Raw genomic sequence first — 24,729 nt, 5'->3', positions numbered from 1 at the left:
GTAGCCAAATTCGGTTGACAAGATCTACGGGATGAACCTATTGCAAGACGTAAGGTTAAGAGAGACTTCTCTACCTTGAATATGGGATGCACTGACAATGAAAACCGTTTTATTTACCTTCGTGAGGCATTAACATCACTAAATAAGAAGATTTATACTTTTGCTCTCAGTCTTCAGAGAGAAACAAATATCAAATACTTGTGGATTGCTGGCGGAAAAATTTTCTGCCTTAAGGCGGATGGCTCACCTAGGATACATCTGTCTAACATTCAATCTGTTCAAGGAATTCAATAGAAACTACTCTTTAATCCATTATGTATTTGATTTTTTCTTTTTGATCATTAGCAGTACTTTATGATTCATGCTAATGCTACATAGGTAAATATCTGTCATATTTTATTTACTGCTGCATGCTGGCCATTCTATATACTGCGACTTCTATAGCTGAATATCAACAATTTTGTATTTTTTACTGCGCTGATTCAACCGTGCTTATTGATGTTCAAATTTCAACTTCTAAATGTGCTTTAATCCCTATTTTCAATTGTAATCGTGTAAACTGGATTGTGTTGGTTATTAATCTCTGTTACTTTAGCGTCACGGAAATATTTTTTCAACTTATTTACGTATTTCAGACATTTGTATATATAACCATATTTGAACTTTACCTATCAATCTCACAATGGAAACTTTAAATATTTGTCACGTTAATTCTCAGCCTTTACCTGCACATTACCTTAAATTTAAACATCACTTTATGTCCTGTTCCTATCATATCATAGCCGCATCTAAGACCTGGCTAACGCCTAACATTTCTTCGAGCCTTGTAGCACTTGATAATTACAAGATTTTTCGTCGAGATAGAGATGAGAGAAGAGGGGGTATATATTCATGATATTAATGACAGCTTAAGGTGTGTATAGGTGGGAGTGTGTCCTCTTGCCAATTACCCTACTGCCGAATAGCTTTTTATCATGGTATCCTCGTCTCATGACAGTGTGTTGGTGGGTGTGACTTACAAACCTCCTAACGCCTCCTACGACAGGGAACTTGAGAATTGACATTTTTTGATCTTATACCTACTTGTAATAACATTGTACTCACGGGTGACCTAAACACAAATATTGATGCTACCAACAATTTAACTCACTATTTAAAATCAGTAGTTTTCTCTGCCGGATTATCTATAGTTCCCTTTGATACCACCCACCACACTGATCATTCTAGTACACGGATTGACTTGATGACTGGATGATTTGGATAAGGTGATTTCTTCTACTCAACACTCAATCTCATTCCTCTCAAACCATGATCTTATCAGCATCCAATTCCAGTTTTCCCGTCGGTCTATCCAATGGTGTAACTCCCCTGCCCATACGCAATCTTAAGATTATAAATGACACTGAATTTCTTGAGCACCTCTCTACTTATGATTGGAATAGTATTTTTATTTAAAAGGATATAAATAGAAAGGGGATTTGTCTGACTGCATTTTTATCTTCAGCATTTGACAAATTTGCGGCTCTCCATACGCCTAAAGCAAAGAAGACGTCTACTCCTTGCATTAATCCTTATATAAAAAATTTGATAAAAGAAAGAGACAAAAAAAGTAGATTGGCTAAAAGAACAAAGAATAGTATTATTTAAGCCGAATTTCGTAAATTGAGAAATGTAGTGCAAACCAAAATCCAAGATTTATACAACCAGAATAATTACAATTCTATCAAAAACAGGAATAAAAATAAAAACATCTGGCTTCTTTTGAAACGGCTTGGATTTATCCCTTCTAAACAATTGGCTGCTGATAACAATTTCTCACCTGCAGAACTCTTGAACGCATTTACTACAAAGTCCACACTCCTTGTGAATGGCTCTCTTTCCCCGTCCTCCGTTTCCTCTACTTTTGATGATACTAAATTATTCTTTTCTGACAAATCACAAGAAACCCTAATTAAAAAACTCTTCGAGGTAAGATCGAATGCTCAAGGTTCTGATGGTATTTCAATTAAAATGATTCAGCTTGCTTTTCTAGTCATCGGCCCAATTCTCTTGCATATCTACAATGTATCCCTGCAGGTAGGATTATTTCCAGATGCCTGGAACAAGGCGATTATTCGCCCTGGTTCTAAAATATCGAACCCTACCTCTCCTAGAAATGTTCGTCTTAGATCCATCCTATGTGCCTTGTCTAAACCTTTCGAACGCATTGTCCATCAGCAACTTACTTCGCACATTAAAAGAAACAATTTAATGAACCTAATGCAATTTGGGTTCCGTGCTAGATATAGTACACTTACAGCCTCATTCAAAGTAACTTCTGACCTTAAATTGGCAATTGATAGAAGAGAAATAAGGGTTGTTGTCCTTTTTGACTTTTCTAAGGCGTTTGATACAGTTAACCATAATCTACTATTGACTAGGCTCAAATCGCTCCACCTTTCATACATGCTTGTTGAATGGTTTGAATCGTACCTTAGCAATCGGTCTGAAAAAGTAAAAATTAGCAATGGTGAACGGTTAGTTCGTGGGGAGGTTGAGAGTGGTGTCCCTCAGGGAACCACGCTAGCACCCACTTTATTTAATATTTATACCTCTGAACTTGGTAACGAGCTTTAACATTGCAACTATCACAAATATGCTGGCGACCTTAAGCTTGACCTTTCCAGGCCAATTGCTAATCTTAAGAGCTTACTTCAAAGGGTACAGGAGGATATTAATCTGGTGGTACATTGGGCCTCAGCAAGTAGCCTTACTCTCAACCCTGCTAAAACAATGGCTGTTTGGGTTGTATTCTTAATCGCACTCTTACTTGGAATGAACAACTAGCGGATATTTGAAGAAAAACATTTAGAGCCCTCCAACAACTCAACAGGAATAAAGAATCACTTCCTACTTCAACGCGTATCCTCCTAGTTAAAAGTCTCATCCTTCCTTCCTTTGACTACGACTGTGTAGTTTACGACGATATTACTGATGAGCTGAATGCTAAGCTTGAGCGCACGCTTAAAGCTTGCATTCGGCTCATATATAACATCCCCAAAAGTGAACATATTACTCAATATAGAGAAAGAGCAGGACTTCTTAACGTCGCCAGAAGAAGACAATTCTTTATAAGTAATTTGCTTTATAGCCTATTCAGTAAATAAGTGCCGCACTATCTACTTAACCTTTTCCATTTTATTTCCAAAGATCAACCAATACATTCCAAACTCCGTGAAAGGAACAAAGTACTACAAATTCAGCCACATCGTTGTTTAAAATGCAAAGGTCTTTTATTATTCGTGGTGCTCGTCTTTGGAACAAACTACCTATAATAATTAGAAATTCACCTACTCAATATCACTTTAGAAAACTACTTTTTGGTTACTTATTTAACACATCGAATCGTACCCTCGAAATTACAATTGGTAAAACTTAAATCCGTAAATTATAATATATATGAGTGTATTCATGAATGGATTTACTTATAAGTATGTATATTTGCGTATGTATATTTTTATTATGTTTATGTTAATAGCCTGCATCTAATTATGTACATTATAGTTTATTTCTTCACTATTGTTAAAAATTTATTTTTGATTTAAATCGTCAAATAGATCGCTGTCATATTTAACTGTAAAATGTATCATCTGTTCCTTATAGAGCTATTTAGCCCTAGGAACTTTTCACAAATAAATACAAAAAATACTAATACCTTCACCTGCCCATCTTCTCCACGCGTTGCTTCTGTCCTTATCTTTAGTCCGTTTTTTTTATTACAAACTCCGACGCATTTCCTTCCTTCTGATTTACTCGTTCTTTATCCTTCTCCTTTCGTTCACTTCGTCCCTTTTCCTTTTTTCCTGTGCTAATTTTTTCCCTCCAATAACAATTCCCTCGCTGCTTGATGCACTCGCCTTTTCCGTCAATCTTTAAGAAATCGGATTTCTCCTACATTATGCGAGCACTGTGCAGCTCTGTTGAGCTTTTCCATGTTCTTAGTCTACCTCGCCTGTTAATGAATTAAAGAGAATCAATTAGATTCATCATTGATTGATATCTTTATCAGGATTCGAGTAGAGATCATTACTTAGATACTGATCTTATAGCTCTGGAAAATAAGGACCAAAGCACAAAATTCGAAAACCAGCAGCACTGTGGCGAAGGCGTTTTGCGCGCGCCGAGGATTAAGGCATGTGGCGCGCACCCAAACTGTGACAACTCTGACCTCATGGGCGAATAAGAGACACCAGTAAATACCAGTGGCTTCCACTAAGTGGACAGCTCCGAAACCAGGAAAACAAGTTTCCAGGTGGGTAAAGTCGACCCCGAGAAGATGGTGACTCAACATCTAGCTGGAGTACCTAACAGCAACAAATGCGAAAAATTGTGCGAAGAGATGGAAGAAGCAAACGAGTACCCAGAAGAAACTAACAACACCAGCCAGAAAACCAAGGTATCTGCAGCAAACAACACACGAAGACCACCTACAATTATTGTTACCCAGCAAATCCCGGATATCAGTGGATTCATCCAAAATCTAAATAAGAGTAGCCAAAATCCCATATGACTGAGCACTCTACAGAAGCGTTACTCTTTCAGCACACCAAATCTTGCTGACCGTGAAACGCAATGCACGCTTTTTACAAAAAAGGTAATACAGCACCATACGCTTAACACCAGGGAGGAGAGACCATTCAATGTAGTCCTCAAAGGACTCTCCAATTTTAATACAACTGAGATATAAGCTGATCTACAGAGTCAAGGATCTCAAGTCAAGAGGGTCATCCATATGAAAGTAGCCAATGGCAAAACTTAAGAAAATCCATTCTTCCTGGTCACTCTGGGAAAGGAGGTCAAACCCCACGAGGGTTACAACATCATATATGTACTACATGTCAGAGCGAAGTGGGAAACGTAATGGAGTACGAGAAAATCAACTATGTGTTACAAATGCTAAAAGTTTGGACATGGATTTAAATACTGCAACCATGAACCCAGGTGTGTAAAATGCATAAAAAACCATCTCACAGAAACCTGCGACAAACCTAAAGGAACCAACCCACAGTGCACTAACTTCAACGGGTCACACCCAGCGAACTACAGATTGTGCTCGAAGTACCTTGAATACGTTGCAAAGCTAGAGGAAAGAAAAAAGCTAATACCGCATAAAAGGACATTGCCAGTACTAAGTCGGGATCTGGTACCCAATCAAAATTTGACTAACAACATGCAGCCTACAAAGAGCGCACGATCAGCAAGCAGACATGAACAGCTCCAGGAGATGCTCAATGTTTTCTAAGAAATAAACAACCTATGCGACCTGAGTAAGTTACTCATATTCGCTACTAATCTAAGAGATCGACTCAAAACCTGAAAAACAGATATGGATAGGGCAATAGTAATTTTCCAAATTGCTTAAGAAGTTGATGGAAATTAGGTAAAAATATAATAACCTCGAAATGAAATAGTAAGAAAGCCTCCGGGGGAGTAGCCTGGTTTGTAAAACATCAAATCCCATGCATAGAAATTAATATTTAAGACCTGAAAACTACCGAAGCGCATGCCATAAAACTTGAAAATAACCTGATGATAATCGCACTCTATGCTCCTAAAAAAGTAGGCAGAGAAGATCTAGCGCACATCTTTTCACTAAATAGCAAAATAATAGCAGCAGGCGACCTTAATTCAAAATATGAAAGTTGGAACTGCTATAAAAAAAAATCTATAACAAAAATGTAGACATAGCGATTCTTAAAAATGTCACAAACATAGAAACTGTCGACGTACAAACTAACGGGACACTACAAGGAAAAGGAAAATAGCATTAAAACAAATAATAAACATAATGATATCAACAATACAGAAATCAAAACCGAACTCATAAATTACACTACTCCGCAGAAAGTTAAAAAATCTTTGTTAAAACAAGACCTAAAAAAGCCCAGGGAATTGATGGAATTCAAAATGTTGTTTTAAATATCTACCTAAAAAAGTGACAGTGCGTCTAACCTATGTAATCAATGCATGTCTCAAACTGGGCTACTTCCCTGGGGAATGGAAAAAGGCAAAAGTCCTACCAATCCATAAAGTAGGAAAAGATACGAAATTAGACCAAAGCTACAAGCTAATTATCCTGATATGTACCCTCAGTAAGATTCTAAAGTCCAAGTTAGATTATAAAATCATGAAACTATTAATAAACAACTTATTTCTGTGCAATTTGAGTTCAGATCGAAGCACAACACGGTACAGCAAACTAGCACGTCTCGATGGTCATGTATCAAAACAATTTAATATAAATCACAGTAATGGTGCTGTACTTCTTGATATGGAAAAAGGGCTTTGATACCGTATAGTATGAAGGGCTAACAGTCCTACTTAGCGAGTATAAAATCAGTAATTACCTAATGAAACTAATCTCAAGTTATCTAAGCGATAGGTCGATCATAGTAGATGTACATAGTCAAAGCTCAAGTGAGAAAAGAGTAGCTGCGGGAGTACCACAGGGTTCTGTACTAGGCCCTGTGTTATTACATTCTCATCAGAGAAGGTATTATATTTGTGCAAAAATTGACAACCTTCCCGGTTTTTGTCAAATGTCTACGTTTTGAGACCCCAAGAATCCGAAAAACCGGTTTTTATGAATGTGTCGGTCTGTGTGTATGTATGTATGCCAGGCTGTGGGTACGGTAACATTTGAAAATGCAATCTAGTTGTTTAGCTTTTGGCACACTCTCTCAGTCTAAAAAACTAAAGGTCAAGTTCGTTAGCCAGCTATTTTTGAGTAAATATTTATAGTATTCAAAAAGATGAACAATTTATCTCAATGACTTTTTCTGATAAAACCAAAATTTACCAGAGTTACAGCATTTACAAAATACAAAAAACACACGCAAATCAACATTTCAAGCGAAATAACGCATGACATGAAAAAAGTCAAATAGAAAAATGTTTCTTTTTGAATGGACAACAAGATTATCATAACAACTTGCAATAAAATGTTTAACAACAAATTTATTTAAAAAGAATGTGCATTCCTTAAACGAGACAATTAAACTACGTCTATTTTGATATCAATGCATGTTATGAATTGTAATAATATGCAATTATGGAAAAGAGATACAACTTAAGGGACAAATTCGAGTGCGAAGCACGAGGTACGTGATAAGAATCTATGAAGTGGTTTCCTACTTGGCTTTGTTCCTTTTCTCTCACCATCTCTTTTCAACATTTAGAAAAAGTCAGCCATCATATGCTTATCCTATCGTCCTTGATACCAGCGCTCCTCTGTCTTGATATCCTGATGGAATTGCTCTTCCTGCTTCTTACTGAAATCTCCGCAGTTGCTTGGAAAGTAATCCAAATGTAAATAAAGAAAATTGCAATTTGAGATCCATCAAACAACCTAGTTTCCGAAAGTTTTCAATCAGAGCAGACACGATCTCCCTGTAATTTTCACTTCTGTTATTACCTAGAAAGTGTTGTACAACTTTCTTGAAACTGACCAATGCCGTCTTCTAACATCATTCATTACATCCATAAATTTGTCATACTTCATTTTTGTGCGAATTTGTGGATCATCAAAAATACCTTCTTTCAGTTTTTTGTCAGAAATAGCCGGAAATTCATGACCTAAATTAGCAAAGCATTGACCGTATTTGACTAGTACTTTAGCAAATTGTTTCATCAATCCAAGCTTTATATGAAGGGACGGCAGAAGGATTTTTGTAGGATCGAAAAGTGGCTTATGATTATTTTTCCTATTTCTACTATCCTGGAGAAATAAATAGCATGGCAATTTAGTATAGCGCGATTGTTGCCGAAGAATCATAGATAGAATTTTGAGATCCTCACAAAGCTGCCAGTTATGCTCTTCATAATTATTTTTCTTCAGAACTACTTCAATATTAACATTTTCTTCTTTCAATACTGTTGGGTGCGCTACTGGTACTGGTGCATATTTTTTAGTATTATGGAGCTACATTGCCTTCAGACTAGGTTTTTATGAATCTATAAACAGCCTACATTTTTCAGCTCTGTACGAATTTGTCTTGAGTTTATTTATCAAGCCTTTTGCATCGATACAATAAGTTAGATCTGCATCCCGCAAGAAATACATTCTGAACTCCGTATCTCTATGTCGTTAAAAAGAGAGTTTCGTTTTACTAGATAGCAAGATCTTCTTTTTCAACCTGAAGGCTAGTAACTCAGTTTTGCTAGATGACTGAAGTTGTTTCCCCATAAATTTGGTATTATTTTTCCCTAAAAAAAAGAGAAATCCCCCAAATTTCATCTCATTTCCCACTAAACCAATAAGGATTGAGCATTTATTCAATCAAATAACTTAATACAGGGAACAGCGAACCATTTCTCTATGTCAAAATTAAAATTAGAAAATATTTTGAGGGTTAATAAAAAGAACAAAAAAGACCCTAAAGCAAAAAAGCTACTAACTTTTCCAATTAAAGAATTTTTTCCACCAAAATCTCTACTGAAGTGGCAAAAACCCCTAAATCTAGAGGGAAACCCCCTGATCTAGCAACACTGTAGTAATTCGGCTCTATCTTTCGATAACCCTGAATCCCTAATTATATCATTAAGTTTTGGTTGACAAGCTTTCGGTTGTCTCGATCTAATGAGTATCTTGAATTTTAGTTTAGATCCATCCTCTTTTTCATTCCAGCGGCTCAACGAATACTATAAGTGCTACATATGAAACGCGCGAACCATTCCATTTCTTGATGAGTCACCTCAAAACCGAAGCAATTTCTATAAATACTTTTCATCTTGTCTGAAAACTTTCTCAGATTGCTCTTAATTTTACACTCACCACAAATGTAGCAAAAATATTGACGCTTGTTATCACATTTGTGGAAAGTATTCGGGAGCATTTTACTGTTTAGAGCAGATTTTAAAATTTGTTTTGTTGGATCCATGAGAATGTGAAAAAGCCTGCACGATGGGGATTCTGTGCCGGTCGCAGGTTAAAATAAATAACGGTTTTCCTTTTTCAGCTGCAACTGTACCATTTGAAATTTACGAGAAACCGGTTTTTCTCTTCGAAGTTTAATAATACTCATATATTCTTATGACGCGATCAGAAAATCTGTTCCTTCATTTGGCTCCTAATTTTCCCAGGCTAATGGGAATTTTTTGGATCTAGAGGAAAACTATGGAGAGTTAGCGGAAATCTGAGTCCAAATTTGTATTCAGCATATAAAATATAAAAATATACTATACTCAGACCTTTTTCCAAATGAATTCACACCCAGTGGTAATTCGATACACGAAAGCCTGCTTTTCTAAGGAATCTTCTGCATCTAGTTGAAAACTTATACCTTCTGGGGGAAATAAAGATCACGTTCGTATTCAGTGCCCGAAAATACATCATAATATTATATTCGGATCGGTTTCCACATTAATAAAACAACCAGGGTAACTCCCTATACGAAAAACCTGCTTTTCTAAGGAATTCACCACATCCAAGGACAAACTCTAAGGTACTGCAGGAAAACTAATTCCATATTCATATTCAGCGCACCAAAATACATAAAGATACCATGCCCGACCTGTTTATAAACGATTTTAATACCACGTACAATTTTATATAAGAGAAAGGTGATTTTCTAGGGAAATATCTGCGTCTAGGGGAAAACTTCGATATGATGGCAGGAAACTTGTCTCAGATTCATATTCTGTACACCAAAATCCATAAAACATCATGTCTGATTTTTTTCCACACTATTTCAATAACAAGGTTTATTTCATACCCGACAAAGCTGATTTTATAAAGGATTTTCCGCCTCTAGGGCAAAACCCCGATATGCTAGAGAGAAAATACTTTCAGATTCGTATTCAGCGCCACCAAATACACAAAAATACCATACCTGATTTGTTTTCAGATGATTTTAATACTAACATTAATTTATACACAGAAAAGTTGAATTACTAGGGAATTTTCCGCGTCTAGGGGAATTAATTAATTAGCGAGGCGGCTGCAGCCAGCCAATTTTCACAGCTTTTTTAATGTCTTAAATGTTAATTAACGTATTCCGACTTGAAAAAATAAATCTATTTTTTCCGCCTCAGGAATTATAAAGAACACTCAATTATTCTTCCTTATTATTTAAAAATTTCAATTTTTTTAAAAACCAAACTTATAATGTACCCGTTAAATCTCTATAGCTTTTTATTACAAATCATTTTTATTTATACAAAGTCGATTTCTCACTAGATTTTATTAATTAGAGCTATACTTAAAACTGGGATTGTTTCTTCTTTTTAAATGCTCAGAATACTTTCTAGTAGTGTGTAAATCACTATTTTCTTAATGAAATAGTTATTTGTGATAAAAGTACGCAAAATGGGTGATTGTATGAGAGTGTGAATTTCCAACAAAAGCCGGAGGTTCGAAGCATGAGTCAGCGTTTAGTGCATGAGCGAAGCAAGTGCGAAAACGTAGATGAACGCTTCGAGCCGCAGGCGAATGATCCATTCACACGAGTTCAGCAATCAACTATGCGCACTTGTACCACGCGCTATTTTTTGCAACGCTCATTCGAAAAAGTTGTATTAGGATTGTTGTGTGCAAACCGGGTACCAAAAAAAATCTCTAAAAGAAAAGGAGAGGAGGAACAAATTAATGCTTAATTCTGGAATTATATCTGTTTAGAGTCGAAATAATTTGTTTCTCAATTGTGGCACAACGGTTAAAAAACACAATATCTAAAATTAAAGAGGTTTAAGTCGGCGAAATTGTGGACCGTAATTGAAATTTTACCTATTAGGGAATGGATCGCAGGTAAATGACACTCGCGTGCACACACGGGGATACAAAGAACGCGATTATGGTTGAATGACCCCCACGCACACCATCAAGTCACGGGAGTTACCGAGGTATCACACAAGCAAAGCGACCGAGGCTGTTCCGCGTGAACCGCCGCGCCGAGTCGGTAACCCAATTCCTTTTTTCCTGCATTTCTCTAGCCGTTCTCCACTCGATGATCTTTTGCAGCTACACTATCTAATTTATTTCTCTTCTGCTCAAACCACCCTTCCGAACGAGAAAACCTGAAACGGCTACCACTTGCTTGAAAACAAACAGATTTTCATGGGGCCAAAAGCAAAATTCAGAATGAAACAATTTCAAGAATTTCACGCAAAATCAAGTATTTCCTTTGTGAATTCGAAGAGAGGTGCGCGCCCGTCGAGATGGTAACCACGGTACCTCGCGAACTCCGTATGGTTTTCTTCCGTTCCCCCTCTTAAAATTGAAGTGAAGGCGTTACAAAGTGATATACGAGGTGTGTTCAAAAAGTAAGGTGACTTTTCAATTTTCGCGGGCTACGTACATTCAAGTTTTTAATTTTTTGTTTTGTTGTGTTGGTACACTCGTCACGATCATATGTTCACAGTTTTGACTATATAGCACGTGTTGTTTTTTTTGGCAGAGGCGTAAAAGGTTAGAAGGGCTCGGCGATTTTCTTCTTTCGAAAAAAATGGAGCAAAGAGTTTGCATTAAATTTTGTGTGAAAAATGGAATCCAGTGCTCTAAAACTATTGAGATGTTGACAGTTGCATCCGGTGAGTCTACTCTGAGTAAGAAAAATGTGTATAAGTGGTACAAGCTGTTCCAAGAAGACCGAGAGGATGTCGAAGACGAACCTCGCCCTGGACGTCCCAGCACGTCAACAACAGATGAAAACGTTCAAGCAGTGGAAGAAATGGTGTTGAAAAATCGCCGAATTACCATCAGAGAAGTTGCTAAAGATGTTGGCATATCCGTTGGCTCATGAAATGCTATCTTTTCGGCGTTTTGGGCATGAGACGTGTGTCAGCGAAATTTGTTCCAAAACTGCTTAATTTTGATCAATAGACCCGACCAAAAACAGCACCACAGTCATGCCTCAGCCTCCATATTCACCGGATTTTGCACCCAGTAAATTTTTTCTTTTCCCAAAACTGAAGAGACCGATGAAAGGACATCGATTTTCAAAGATTGAAGTGATTAAAACTGCATCGCTGAAAGAACTCAAGGCTATACCAGAAAATTATTATCAGAAGTGCTTCGATGATTGGAAAAAGCGTTGGCACAAGTGTATTATATCTAAGGGGGATTACTTTGAAGGGGACAACACAAATATTTAGGAATAAATTAATAGTTTTTAAGAAAACCATAAAGTGACCTTATTTTTTGAACACACCTCGTAGGCGGCGCCATGAAATTTAAAGCGAAAAACGCGGAGAATTCTAAAACGGGTTTTTCTTTTTCCTTTTCCTGACTTGGGCGCTGAAACCACCGATAAGACGTGAAAACAAAACTTGGCCAACGAAGTACCACTATTTTTCCAAAATTAGAGCGAAAGCCGCGTCCTTCCGAAAATAATGTGACTAAGACGGTGCCGCGATAAAAGGAAAGTTAACTCATTTTGGTTGAAACTCAAAACTGCCGCGAAGTAAATTAATAAATTTGGAGTTTGGGTTTCAAAGGTTAAGGCATAAGAGAGACGAAGCGATTTTGAAGGTTGTCTCAGTCTCTCGGTTTAAAGCCACTGATGCAATAGTTTTTTGGAAAACAAGCGATTCTGCGATAGTGGGAAACTTGTTTCATGCGCGCTACCCACATATGTGCGCGTGTGTTCAAAGAACAATAACAGCCCATTAGTGAAGGGCGTAGCAAAAGTTAGACCTTTTCTCGCTCCCTTCTCTAAAGGCAGTAATAAGTGATGTGAATCCGCACGATCAATCCTGTCTCGTTCCGTTTTTTTATTTTTTTGTTACACTAAGTCGAAACTGTTTTATTATTATAATTATTATTTTTACTATCTTTACATATGCGAATGAACTGAAACAAAATATGTTTTATTGGACTCAAGGGATTTGGATCTCACGAAGCTATAAATCATGCTAAGTTTATCCTCAAATCGATGGTCAAGCAGCTATTAAACCGTGTTAATTGACTGATCACCCTTGCGAACAATAAATCAAGTAGTTTACCTTTAAGCATTAGTGTAAATTGGTAACTTGGATCCGTTTTCTAATATTAAAACGGAGAATTGATGTATGTAAAATTCTTAACTTAATATATGGTTTTTTAGTCACAAGGGAATCTGGATCTCACACAGCTATAAATTATGTTAATTGAGTCCTAAAACCATTCGCCAAGCAGCTATCAATCGTGCTGATTGACTGATTACCCTTGTGAATAATAAATTAGATACTTCATCTTAGTATGATAGTGTGCATTTGAGTATGTGTGGTTTTCGGTTGACAACAAATACTGAAGGGGGGGATTTTTACCAGGAAATATATATATTTGAAATATATATACAGATTGCGGTTAGAATTTTCTTACCTTGGCTCGTTAACTAATGTATCGAACAAAAAGACTGTGGAAAGGAGCACGCGGGAGTGGAGAGAAGAGCCCTCGTCTCAATCCAGTTCGCTTCGGAGGGATTGAATTTAGGATTCTGCGCGTTATTTCAAAAAAGGAGTAAGCTATGCGTTTTATTTATTTTTTTAACACATGAATATAAGACCACTTGGTTGAGACTTGTAACTCCCTTTTCCCATGTGGACTAGCGAGGCCTTTCGTCATAACCCCCCTCACCCTAAAGGGACCACTTGGTTTATGGAAGGCCCCTAATGGTTGAGTTAAGTTTGCAGATTCCTCCTCTGCCCAAGAACGCTCGCTGGGTTTATCGGTAATAGTTCTTTTGACAATTTAAAATGACAGGAAGGTTGAATATAGTTATACTTGGGTTGTGACAGAATGACTTAACGAAAAATACTAATTCTTAATTTTATATTACACACACACACACACACACACACACACACAACAACACACACACACACACACATACATACACACACACACACACACAGAGGTGGGGTTAAGACCCCCCCCCCCCTTCACACCACCTGAGGCCCCAAAACAGAAAAACAAAAATGCAGTCATTAAAAACCTTGTTCAAATAGTTAACTGAATATATTTAGCATTAAATTTAGACAGTTGCTGATATTCAGGACAAGATTATGTTGGTTAGAATTTTGCAACAATTCTTTGCTACATTTTACTGTTGAAAGTGACGGTCCAGTCTTCATTCTATTCGAATTCGATGATTCTGCCCTGGCGAAAGTATCGGATAGGAATTCCTTGTGGACCAATCCGAATCATTCCGAAATCTAAATCCCAACTAATAAGAGGTAATTCAAACCATTCCGAAAAAGTTCTACATTTCGTTCGACCCAAATATGTTGAAAACTAATCCTTCTCATTCCGGTTCAATTCAAACCAATTTGAACCAAATTTTCACTCCAAATTAATCCGAATCAATCCGAACTTGGATTGATAAACACTGAATTTTCAATCAAAATTAATCCGAGTTTGGATTGAATTGGATGCATTCGGATTGAAAATCGTTTTAGGTCAGTCCGTGTTCGGATTATTCGGATTGAAAATTTGGTTCTGATTGATTCGGATTGTAAGTTCGTATTAAACTGGATTGCGTCGGATTAATTTTTGACCTATTTAGATTGAAAAAAATATATACATTTTTCGGATGGGTTCGAATTAATATGCATTGCTTCGGATACAGGTTCCAGAATGATTCGGATGACTCCGGATTGGTTCGGAAGGAATCCCCATCCAATACTTTCACCAGGGTGACTCATTGTTCGTACTTTTCTCAGACGTAGCTCCATTGAACATAATAGATTCTGTAATCAAGTTGCCGACCTTTTTCATTATTGATGGAATTATCAATATAGCCTTTAGCAATTGTGGAAGATATCCAACCGTATCATAGCGTGTGGTCATAGTAATGTCAGCTCCAGAATCAATAAGTAAAGTAACCGTAGTTTGTCGAAAATAATGACCAGTGTACTCATCAGCATTTGTTAAATTTAAATATCACGCTACCTGCTTTGATATGGCAGCAAACTTTTTGATTCCAATCACCTATACAAAATTAATGTTTTTTTCAATTTACATTTTAGAAAATAAGAAACTATATTATAATGTTTGTGCTTTAAATATAACTCTTATACCAATTTTGGAACGTAAATTTCCGATAGATTTGTGTACGAATCTCTTGCAAATTCTTACCTAAATCTGCATTTTAATCTTTCTGTTTGTATAGGAAATTTTCTCAAATTTTTACCTGAAAATTTAAGTTAGTGGAAATAGCTTGTTAATCAATGATAAATTAAATTAGCAGCATTTCTGCGTAAAATATTATATGGATTTTGTTTTCTTTAAGCTGATCACTTCATAAGTCGATAGTACGCAGCATTGTAGGTTTTTTTTATTTCTCACCCTGGTGGACCGAAGGACCTAAAGGAGCCTCTAAAAAGTACCCTTAAAGACCCCACTGTGTCCACCTTCGATTCCTTCTTAAAAACTAAAAGAAAACAGCAAGATCAACATTTGAATTGTTGAAATTCGGATTCTACGTTAAAATTTGCATTAGAAACTGACGGAGTAATTGCAATACTTTTTCTTACCGCGTAAAAAACTTTGAAAAATAAAATGCCTGTCATTTAAGTGGGTCGAAGGCGTATCTTCTTTTAGTACACTGTTAAGAAGCGTTTCGTCGGTAACTCTGAGAATTTTGTCTGGATGCTAGCAACCAGACAAAAAGTTAATGACATGTTTGAAACTTTCTAACGCTGAAAAAAGTATTACAAATACTCCGTGAGTTTCTAATGGAAATTTTAACGTAGAATCCGAGTTTCAACCATTTAAAAGTTGATGTTGCTTTTTTTTTTATTTTTTTAAGAAGGAACCGATGGGGAACTCAGTGGGGTCTTCAAGGGTACTTTGTTGAGGCTCCTTTCGGTTCCTTCGGTCCGCCACGGCAGGCATCCGATTTTCTGATGCATTCTTGGCTACTTATACAATATCTGATGGATTACGCAGATTGCCACTACTTACAAAGTCTAAATCAGGACTATTGTCACCAGTTACCCACTGCTTCACTGTCAAAGCTATTACTATGAAAGCTATTACACTAAACTGCTCGCAATTAATAGATTGAGCATGCGAAACTGTTTTACGAGTGCTTAAATTGCGCAAGGGCGAAAAATGTTCGCACAGTCTTTTCAAATAAGATCCTTCAGGCACAATTTAGAAACATGAAAACGTCAAGTTTTTATGCGGGTCTTGCAAAAAATATATAACGAGTGTTTTCTAAGGAATAATGCGGATTTTTTTGAACAATTCAAAGCTTTGTTACTAAATTCTAAAAAACTTCATACTGTACCTGTCATTTTAAATCAAAGTTGGTTATTTTTCCAATATTAAAATGTATACCCTGATCATTTAGAATATAAAAGTTCGACAATTAAACAATTGAAAAAATATTGTCCTACTGATTATTATTACAACAAGGGATTGCGAAATATCACATGAAAGGAAAAGTTATTCTATATTGCTCATGTGTCTTTTTCTATTGCGGTTACCTTTCTTTAAAGCTTATGTTTGACGTTTTTTTCCTGATTTCGCCTGTTTCGCAGTAAAAACTCTTCACTGATATTATTTTTTTAGCAATAATACAAAGTAATATTACATAATATATGTAATTTATTATCTGACAATATTTCAAATGAATTACTAAGGAATTCGTCCGAAATTACGATAACATTAAATATTTTGTAAGAAAAATATAATTCTTTCTTAAAAAGTAGTATAAATACAACAAGCAATAATTACAAGCCAATCAAATTTTTCTTGTAACCTCAGTAACAAAAAGCACCAGTCTCTTAAGGGGTAACATCTATGTAGGGGGCTGTTTTTGAAGGTCATTATTAAGATTTTTTTAAAAGAGATATAATATTCCAATCAAAATCGAAGAAGACAAGTTTATTACACATATTATAGGGAACATAAATTAATTTTTTAGATTTATTCAAAAACAAAATGGCGCCTTTAGCGGACCCAGAGTACAGCTACATTTTTCAAAGACCTCCACAGCCACCAACTTTTTGTCGCCAATATTTGTCTAAGACATAGAAATAAATTTTTTTCTTAAAGATAGTACGAAAAGCAAATGTATCACGTACGATTTTTCAAAAACATCAATTTTTTACAAAATTATGCATTTTTGAACAAAAAAAATTGTTAAAAAAAATCGCCGAAAAACTGGTACGTGAGACATTTGATAATAATGTTTTAAAGATTCTGTCAAAATTTCAACTTGATTGGATAAAAACTGACGGAGTAATCGTGGTGGCCGATTGAAAGAGCGGTTTCGAGAAAAACGCGTTTAAAGTTTAAAAACTGCCTGACCGCACGCTTAGGGGCCATGCGCTCGACAGCTGGAACTCGGTGAAAATTTTTTTTTTAAGAAATCGTTTCGGGACATTGTTTTTGACATAATTACGTACTCATTTAGCTTAAATAAATAGATTCTTTGAAAATTTTACATAGATGTTACCCCTGAAAGAAATGCATACAAATTTATATTTTGTTATATAAATGTATATTATATTGCTAGTTTAATTAAGTAATAGAATCTTTAGTGGCGAACAGGAAAATTAAACTTAAGATGGAAAGTTTCAAAACCAAAGGCATGCTAATTTTCTAAGTACTATTAAATATAACAAATTAAATCACATAATATTTTAAAACTACTATCAAATTCTATTATACTAAAGATACTAGATATTCTAATTTCAATATAAACATAATATATTATATAATAATATTACTGTCTCTCCCTCTGATATTACACCTTTTTATTTTTCACAAAGTACATAAGACTTTATACAATGAAATACTTGCTATCTTAAAGTATTTTATAAGAAACGTAATGAAATTTAGTATTAGTTATCACACTTCGAGGAAGAGTTTTCTTCTTTGTAAAAGGATCATAACATAGTTGAAGATTTTTCGAATTTGCGTATAATGTGTGCTTGGTCATAAAGGTTTTCAATTATTCTTATTATTTTGGAACTCACTCCTATTGAGAGTAGTTTTTTCCATGATATATCGTGAGATACAGAGGAGAACGCATTTTTTAGTCCGAAAAAAGACCAGAAACCTTGGCTTTATCCCGCCTCAGATGAATTCTTATTGCTGCACTGAACGTGAAAACATGATCAGTGCATCCCGTAATAAGCGTTGAATAGAGAAAATTTGATATTTTCAGATTTCAGTGTAAAAGTGAAGATTATTATATTTTTTTGAATGCGGGATTTTTTCATTTGTCTACAATGTTATTATAAGAATAGCATATCTCGGAAACTAATTTATTTCTATTCCCATAGCGGCCGCCGCATAGTTTCCTATTCCCCAAAAGAGAATGTGTTTTCAATATATTTACTTCCCTATAATTGTGCTGACAGATACAACTTACAGAGATATCTTGTATTCCCTAAAAGTGTTTATGTTTTGAGATTATTCAATTCCTTCTAATAAGTTCAAAAAATTATTCTCAATAAATTGTTTTAACTGCTTCATGTGGCATATAAGTTTTGAAATTTTAATTTTAATCGGCTAAAGTCTGCCTCTCTAGAGTTAAAGTTATTTTAATTCACACATTTAAATAGATTTCTATAATGGACTTTTTGACACTTTTAAATAAATTATTTAAATATGAATAAATATAAATTCGAATATTTTTCATATTTGTAGGTTATAGAAAGATTTAATAATTAAAAATAGGTTAAATAAATTCTTCCGTTATATTTTGCTAAGTCGATTTAGAGGAACAGGATTTGTACTTTTTCTGTTAGGGTGTTCCTGCTGGGGGATTTTTAGAGGAAGGAAAAATCGCTTATTCATAGGAATACAAATTCTTAATTTTTCTGAATTCAACGCTTATTACCGGGCAACATCTACTTTTTCTAAAACCGGCTTGAAATTTGAGTATAAGATCTGTAGTTTCCGCCCAGTTCGGCGAATGGTTATTTAATATTTATGTCAACAATTTAGTTAAACCATTCAGTAGCGCTATTATTCTCTAATTATTTGGATTGTTCTTTTTATCCTTTTTGTGACTCACACTCGCTTGAATTGTATGTAACCCACTCCTTAGGAAATGTTTCTGGATCCATAACCTGATTAAAGAGTTTTTCTAAACCAGAGATCCAGTTGGGAGTCAGATTTTTCACGAATTCAAAGGAGGTACCATCGGAGACAGAGGCCTTTCCATTTTTACATTTGTGTAGCGTAGCAGTGATTTTGTTATAATTTATAATATCATCTAGTTCTGGGCGAGTAACCCCCTCGTACAAGTTAAGATGAACATTTCTTATTGTACATTGACGAGAGAGAAAATCGTTTCAAGTGTGCGTATCTATTTTACTATTTCTTGAGGTATACCTTTTCTTAGAACTGTTTATTATTCTCCAGAATTCAGACCAGCTTTAGACTTTAGAAAGTGATTTATTATTTTTCTTTTCGTAAAATTTTTGTTTGAAATCTAAAATAATTCTATACGTCTTTCTAGCTTCGCTTATCTCGTTTCTAGCTTCTGAAGGGCTACATTTACGCTTACTCATTTTCAGTTTTGCCCGGAGTTTTTGCTTGCCTAATTGACTAATTTAGGTTTAATTTCTCTGCATTTTCTAAAATAGCTAGATCAAGATTTTTATACAGAACAATTACATCGTCATCAAGGAAATTTAACCATTTTCAAAGGTTCATGGCTTTCTTATACTTAGTAGCGATATTAGAATTCCAGCTAAGTTAACAAACAGAAGTATTATTTACAGAAGTTTTTTATGCTGGGGTATTATTCATTGCTCTGCCATTCAGTGTTATAAATTCAATTTCCTCTAAAAATTCTACTAGTAATTTACACCTCGCATTACACGTACTATCCAATGAGTCCCTAGCATTAGGCAAAATACTATTATTTATTTCTATCTCGTGAATTAATTGATTGAGAGTTTAAATATACACCATACATTAACTGATAACATTGAATCTTGAGTGACCTAGATTTTTGTTGACACATCTTGTAAGGTTGGAGATATTTGGCGAGGTAAGAAATTTCCTCATAGTCCCATTTTTCTTTGGCTTTTTCTCCTTCTTGTTCTTTTATATGCGTGAACTCAATACTACGAGTACTGAGGTTGTCATCATTTTCCAGAGTTATGATCATTTCACGTACCTGGTTCAGGGAATAATACTTACCCTCTAGCGGTATACGGTTGCCTCTTATTTGATATAGTATTCCAAGATCTTTTAGTTTTCTTGTGCAGAATCGAAGATTTTTTCTTTTGTTTCTCTTCAGAGAGTACAATTAGCGTGGGTCATGCTTCTATTTCTCTGCCTAATATTTTCACATCAGTAATACTGGAGTCCGGGATGTTTATATTTGAGTCCTTAAGAAGTTTCGAGACATTGTCGTGAAGATTAGAATCAAAAGTTGTGGAATCTTTTAAGTTGAACATAAAGATACTTCTATTCCTTCATCTTTGAGCTGAGACTTCTGCTCTCATTTTTACTTAAAGTTCAGACAGTTCTTGAAATTTCCCATCTGAATTACAATTTTCCTATTCACTGCCCGGGAAGGTACTCTCTATAGGGACTGGTGAAAACTTCTTTGTGTACAAGATAGAAAGAAGTTCCATTTAATTAATACACTAATAAAAAATTAAATTGCTTAAACTTCCATTTTCTTTCATAGAATTTTTTTACAACCCGGTAACAAGAGTTGTATTCCTATGAATACGCGATTTTTCCTCCGTCTAAGAATCCCCCAAAATCCTATTCCTCAAAATCGATTTAGTAAAATTTAACGAAATCATTTATTTCACCTATTTTTCATTATAAAATCTTTTTATAACTTATAAATTCGAAAAATATTCAAATTTATATTTATTTATATTTTAACAATTTATTTAAACGTCTTAAAAAAATGCAACAAAGAAATCTATGTAAATGTGTGGATTTAAATAATTTTAACTGGAGAGAGGCAGAGTTGAATTGGTGAGAATTAAAATTTCAGAATTTACATTCCGCATGAAGGAATTAAAACAACTTATTACACATATTTTGTGAACTAATTAAACCGAATTAAATAAAATCAAAATATGGCCACTTCTGAGGAATAAAAGATATCTCTGTGAGGTGCGTTACCGGTACAATGAGAAGGAATTAAATATATTTATAACACGTTCTCTTTGGGAGAATAGAAAACTGTGTGGCCGTCGCTATGGAAATAGAAGTGAATAAGTTTAGCAGATATCTTATTATTATTGTGGAATTTTAGACAGATGGAGAAATCGCGCATTCAAAACAATAGAATAATTTTCAATTTTGCGCTGAATCTGAAAATATTAAAATCTAAAATAGTTTATGCTCTAATAATCTAGGGCGCACAACCACTAGCGAAAGCAACTGAACAGTTACCAAAGTCTTGCTAATGATAAAATTGAATACATCTATTTTAAACAAATTATCGAGGTCTGACATGCAAGACCTTTAAATCAAATCAGGCGGGGTGGGTAAGGTTCGCCTAAGCACAAATAAATCTGAGGCGATATTTCGTTACTGAAAGGAATATACATAGTTCCTAATTGGGTACTAACAAAAGACACGATTTATAATGTGCAAACTTTTGTCAACCGTGACAGAATTCTGAAAGCGCAATTTAAAAAAATCTTACCATTTCATTATAGTTTAGGTTTTTGCCCGAATCGGTCCCTTACCTCCATTTTTCAAAACGATAGAACACAGTTTTTCCATGAGGAGAAACATAAATTAAAATACTCGCAAATTTACGAAAGGAAAACAAGGAAGATCTTTAACCGCGGCCTATCAGGCAAGACGCGAAAAAAATGTCAATGGGAGCGTGTGTTAAGCATTGACCGCGTAAGCACTAGTCATGGAACTGCTGGTCTTAACATCGTTTTCTGTACCCGGTTAACCCTTTCCGTCGGGTTTGCATAAGCGTGATAAACAGGCTTAGTATAGTAAGTGATACCGATGCTCCGACACATTTATTCGAAGAGCTTGTTCGTAAGCTCGTTGCTATTGTCGGTATAGATTAACTTTTGCGCTCCTTAACGGAACACCACCCAGTTCACGAAGGCCTTTTTCATAGCAGGCCCGTTTGCCGTACGTATAAGTATACCTTAATCTACCTTGTTGAAGAATCTTGAATCAATAAGATATATTTGTGATCTACCCCGACTTAGCATTTCTGGCAGGGACTACACAAATGGACAAACTGGATCACGCCGTAGAACATCCCCGGCTAGTAATAGTGGAGGGCTACTCTTTAAAAGGTCTTCTCATTCCCTAGGTGACTGGCTTGGGGCTACACATATGCCACTAGGCTGGTCAATAGTGCGACTATCACCACATTCGGGTTGTAACAATACATCATAGCGTTTTCTATCTTTCGGCCTGGGAAAGTCTTTGGCTGATCTTAAACGGCCTGCACGCGTCGTAGGTACAAGGAATCCTTAGTTTCTATGACGCTAGACACTCGAGTCTCTTCTTTCTCTATTAACCTTGCAGCTCTGAACCCCATCTCGCCAGTTGACCAGTGAAGTTCTTCAGGTTATTTAACCATCGTACAATACTATGGTCAGTGATTACTCTGTCAAAAAATTACTCTGTCAATTAAATTGTCAAAGGCATCCTACTGTTCCTCTCTGCAAAGTCATTTAAATTTCGTCCTCAAGAGCCGTGTCAACTAAATACATTCGGTCTCATTTCCGGCGTAATCGCCCGATCGATTAGCCATTACAAGGTTGCTGGGCTCCTGTGAGCCCAAAAGGCATCCTTTTGAATTTAAACAACCCTCTTCCTGGCACTATGATTGCGGTATAATGTTGGCTATCTTTTTCAAGAGGTGCTTGGGTGAAAGCGGCGCTCCAGTCTAATTTTGATTTATAATTGGCGGCCTTCAATTGCCTTAGTATATCCATTATGTAAGGAAGAAGAGACGCATCTTTTCTGGAGACAGCGTTTAGCTTGCGGTAATCTAGGCACAAACGATACTCCCCACCAGGCTTACGGGCCATCACAATTGCCACGCCACTGCAACTCTCCTCTTCCACCCACCATTGCTTTACGGGGTAATACTTACCCTCAGAGTGCCGTATGACAACTTTTCCAGAGCAACACCATGTCTAATTTTCCGAGGCCATCTAGCCCCAACATAAGTTCAGTATCTAGGTTGTTAACCAAGCTGAGTTCACACTTTCGAGTCACTCGTGTCTTTGCTCTGCTTAACGTTAAAAGTCAAGTTCTAGCCGACGACCATTTTTCCCAGGTCCTTATTACCGAAATGAATCCTCCTGACCAATCTGTTATTGTAAACGGTGGTCCTGTCCGCCGAATGATCGCAGATATAATTATCTTTGAATCTTATATTACTCCTACTCGGCCTTTCTCGTGACCTAGATTTGGAGTTTCTTTTTCTATTATTGTCCGAGTCGAAGTGGGGAGCTTCGTTTTGAAATTACTCGTCTCGATTCTCGTTGAAGAACGTACGGTTGTATCTATTTAGTTTACTTCTATATAGACCGATGTTATGTTCTTTCGTCTTTTTGTTTTTGATATTCTCATTTTTAGATTCTGATGCTATGGTACACGGAGAAAAAGATATCGCAATATGATACCGTACAATCGGATCCCGGAGCTTTGTATGATATTATAATGCACTAATATCGCAGACAAAAATGAAGTTAAATTTTGTTGCTGTCGTCTGCTACGGCGTCCTTAGCAGCAATGGGAAAAAGGCAGAGTATGAGGAAGTTCGAGTTATAAATCGGGACTCTAGATTTAAAACAATCACAAAGAAAATTAAAAATTTGCTGCAGGTAAGACCTCGTTGATTGCGTCGCACTGAAGTAAGCAAATTACTGTAAAACATGTAGAATCTACGACAGAAAACACAAAAAATATGTACTTACTGATATATTTTCTCCGAAATAAATCACATTATTGTAGACGAATTAGAACTTACTTAATACAATTTAGCAAAAGCGCAAAATGTAACTGACGGATGGGAATCTCCATTTCTTACGTTATAGATTGCACAATTATCCGGTATACAATGTAAAAACTTGCAATGTACAATATCACGATTTTGCGCTTTTATAACGCGATAATTACGATATATAGCGCAGGAATTATGATATAAAATTGTAATTTGTGCGATATAGTTTTCTCAGTGTATTAGTAATTTGGTATTAGTAATTTAGTGATTGTGAATTTTCTTTTGCTGAAGCACCTTCGGCTTTATCGAACACATTCTCATCACGTATCTTGTGCTTCGCACTTGAATTTGTCCCTCAAATCGTATATCATTTCCAGAAATGCATATTATTACAATTCATAACATGCATTGATATTAAAAAAGACGTAGTTTCATTATCCCGTTTAATGAACAATGCGCATTAAGAAAAAAAATTTGTTGCTAAACCTTTTATTGCAACTTTTTCTGTTTTTCCATAAACTAAATTTACTCATTTCCAATGTTTTTTATAACTTAAACTTGGCACATACGGTCTACTGAGCAGCCTTACCGTTTCTTAACTTCTACATAGTATATGTATGTATGTATATATATATATATATATATATATATAAACGAAAATGAGCCTTTTACGTATGTAAGTATGCATGCATGTATGTATATATGCGTATGTATGTGTGATAATGAAACAGCTCAGAGAGTGTGCCAAAGGCTAATCGAATAGATTAATTTTTTCAAAAGTTATTGGGTTCACAGGCAGACATAAAGACAGGCAGACACATTCGTAAAAACCTGTTTTTCG

The 24,729-nt window shown here is 35.6% G+C and overlaps 1 protein-coding gene across 4 annotated transcripts in view; it reads right to left on the bottom strand.

Annotated features, from left to right (window-relative positions):
* LOC117172531 (cilia- and flagella-associated protein 97-like) overlaps positions 1 to 24,729 on the bottom strand; it is a 120,076-nt gene that overhangs the window by 42,304 nt on the left and 53,043 nt on the right. For 2 of the 4 annotated variants that reach the window (XR_004467031.1, XR_004467032.1), the window contains exon 3: positions 3,695 to 3,991. The exons of 1 other annotated variant lie outside the window; for it this stretch is intronic. The gene's annotated coding sequence lies outside the window, so the exon portion shown is untranslated. Of the gene's footprint in view, positions 1 to 3,227; positions 3,309 to 3,694; positions 3,992 to 24,729 lie in introns of those variants that run through there. One more of the 4 variants, XR_004467033.1, reaches the window with a different exon arrangement.

The sequence above is a fragment of the Belonocnema kinseyi genome, chromosome 5 (assembly GCF_010883055.1).
Source record: "Belonocnema kinseyi isolate 2016_QV_RU_SX_M_011 chromosome 5, B_treatae_v1, whole genome shotgun sequence".
Classification (NCBI taxonomy): domain Eukaryota; kingdom Metazoa; phylum Arthropoda; class Insecta; order Hymenoptera; family Cynipidae; genus Belonocnema; species Belonocnema kinseyi.
The sequence above is the reverse complement of the archived record's forward strand: the minus strand, read 5'-3'. Positions and strand labels throughout refer to the sequence as shown.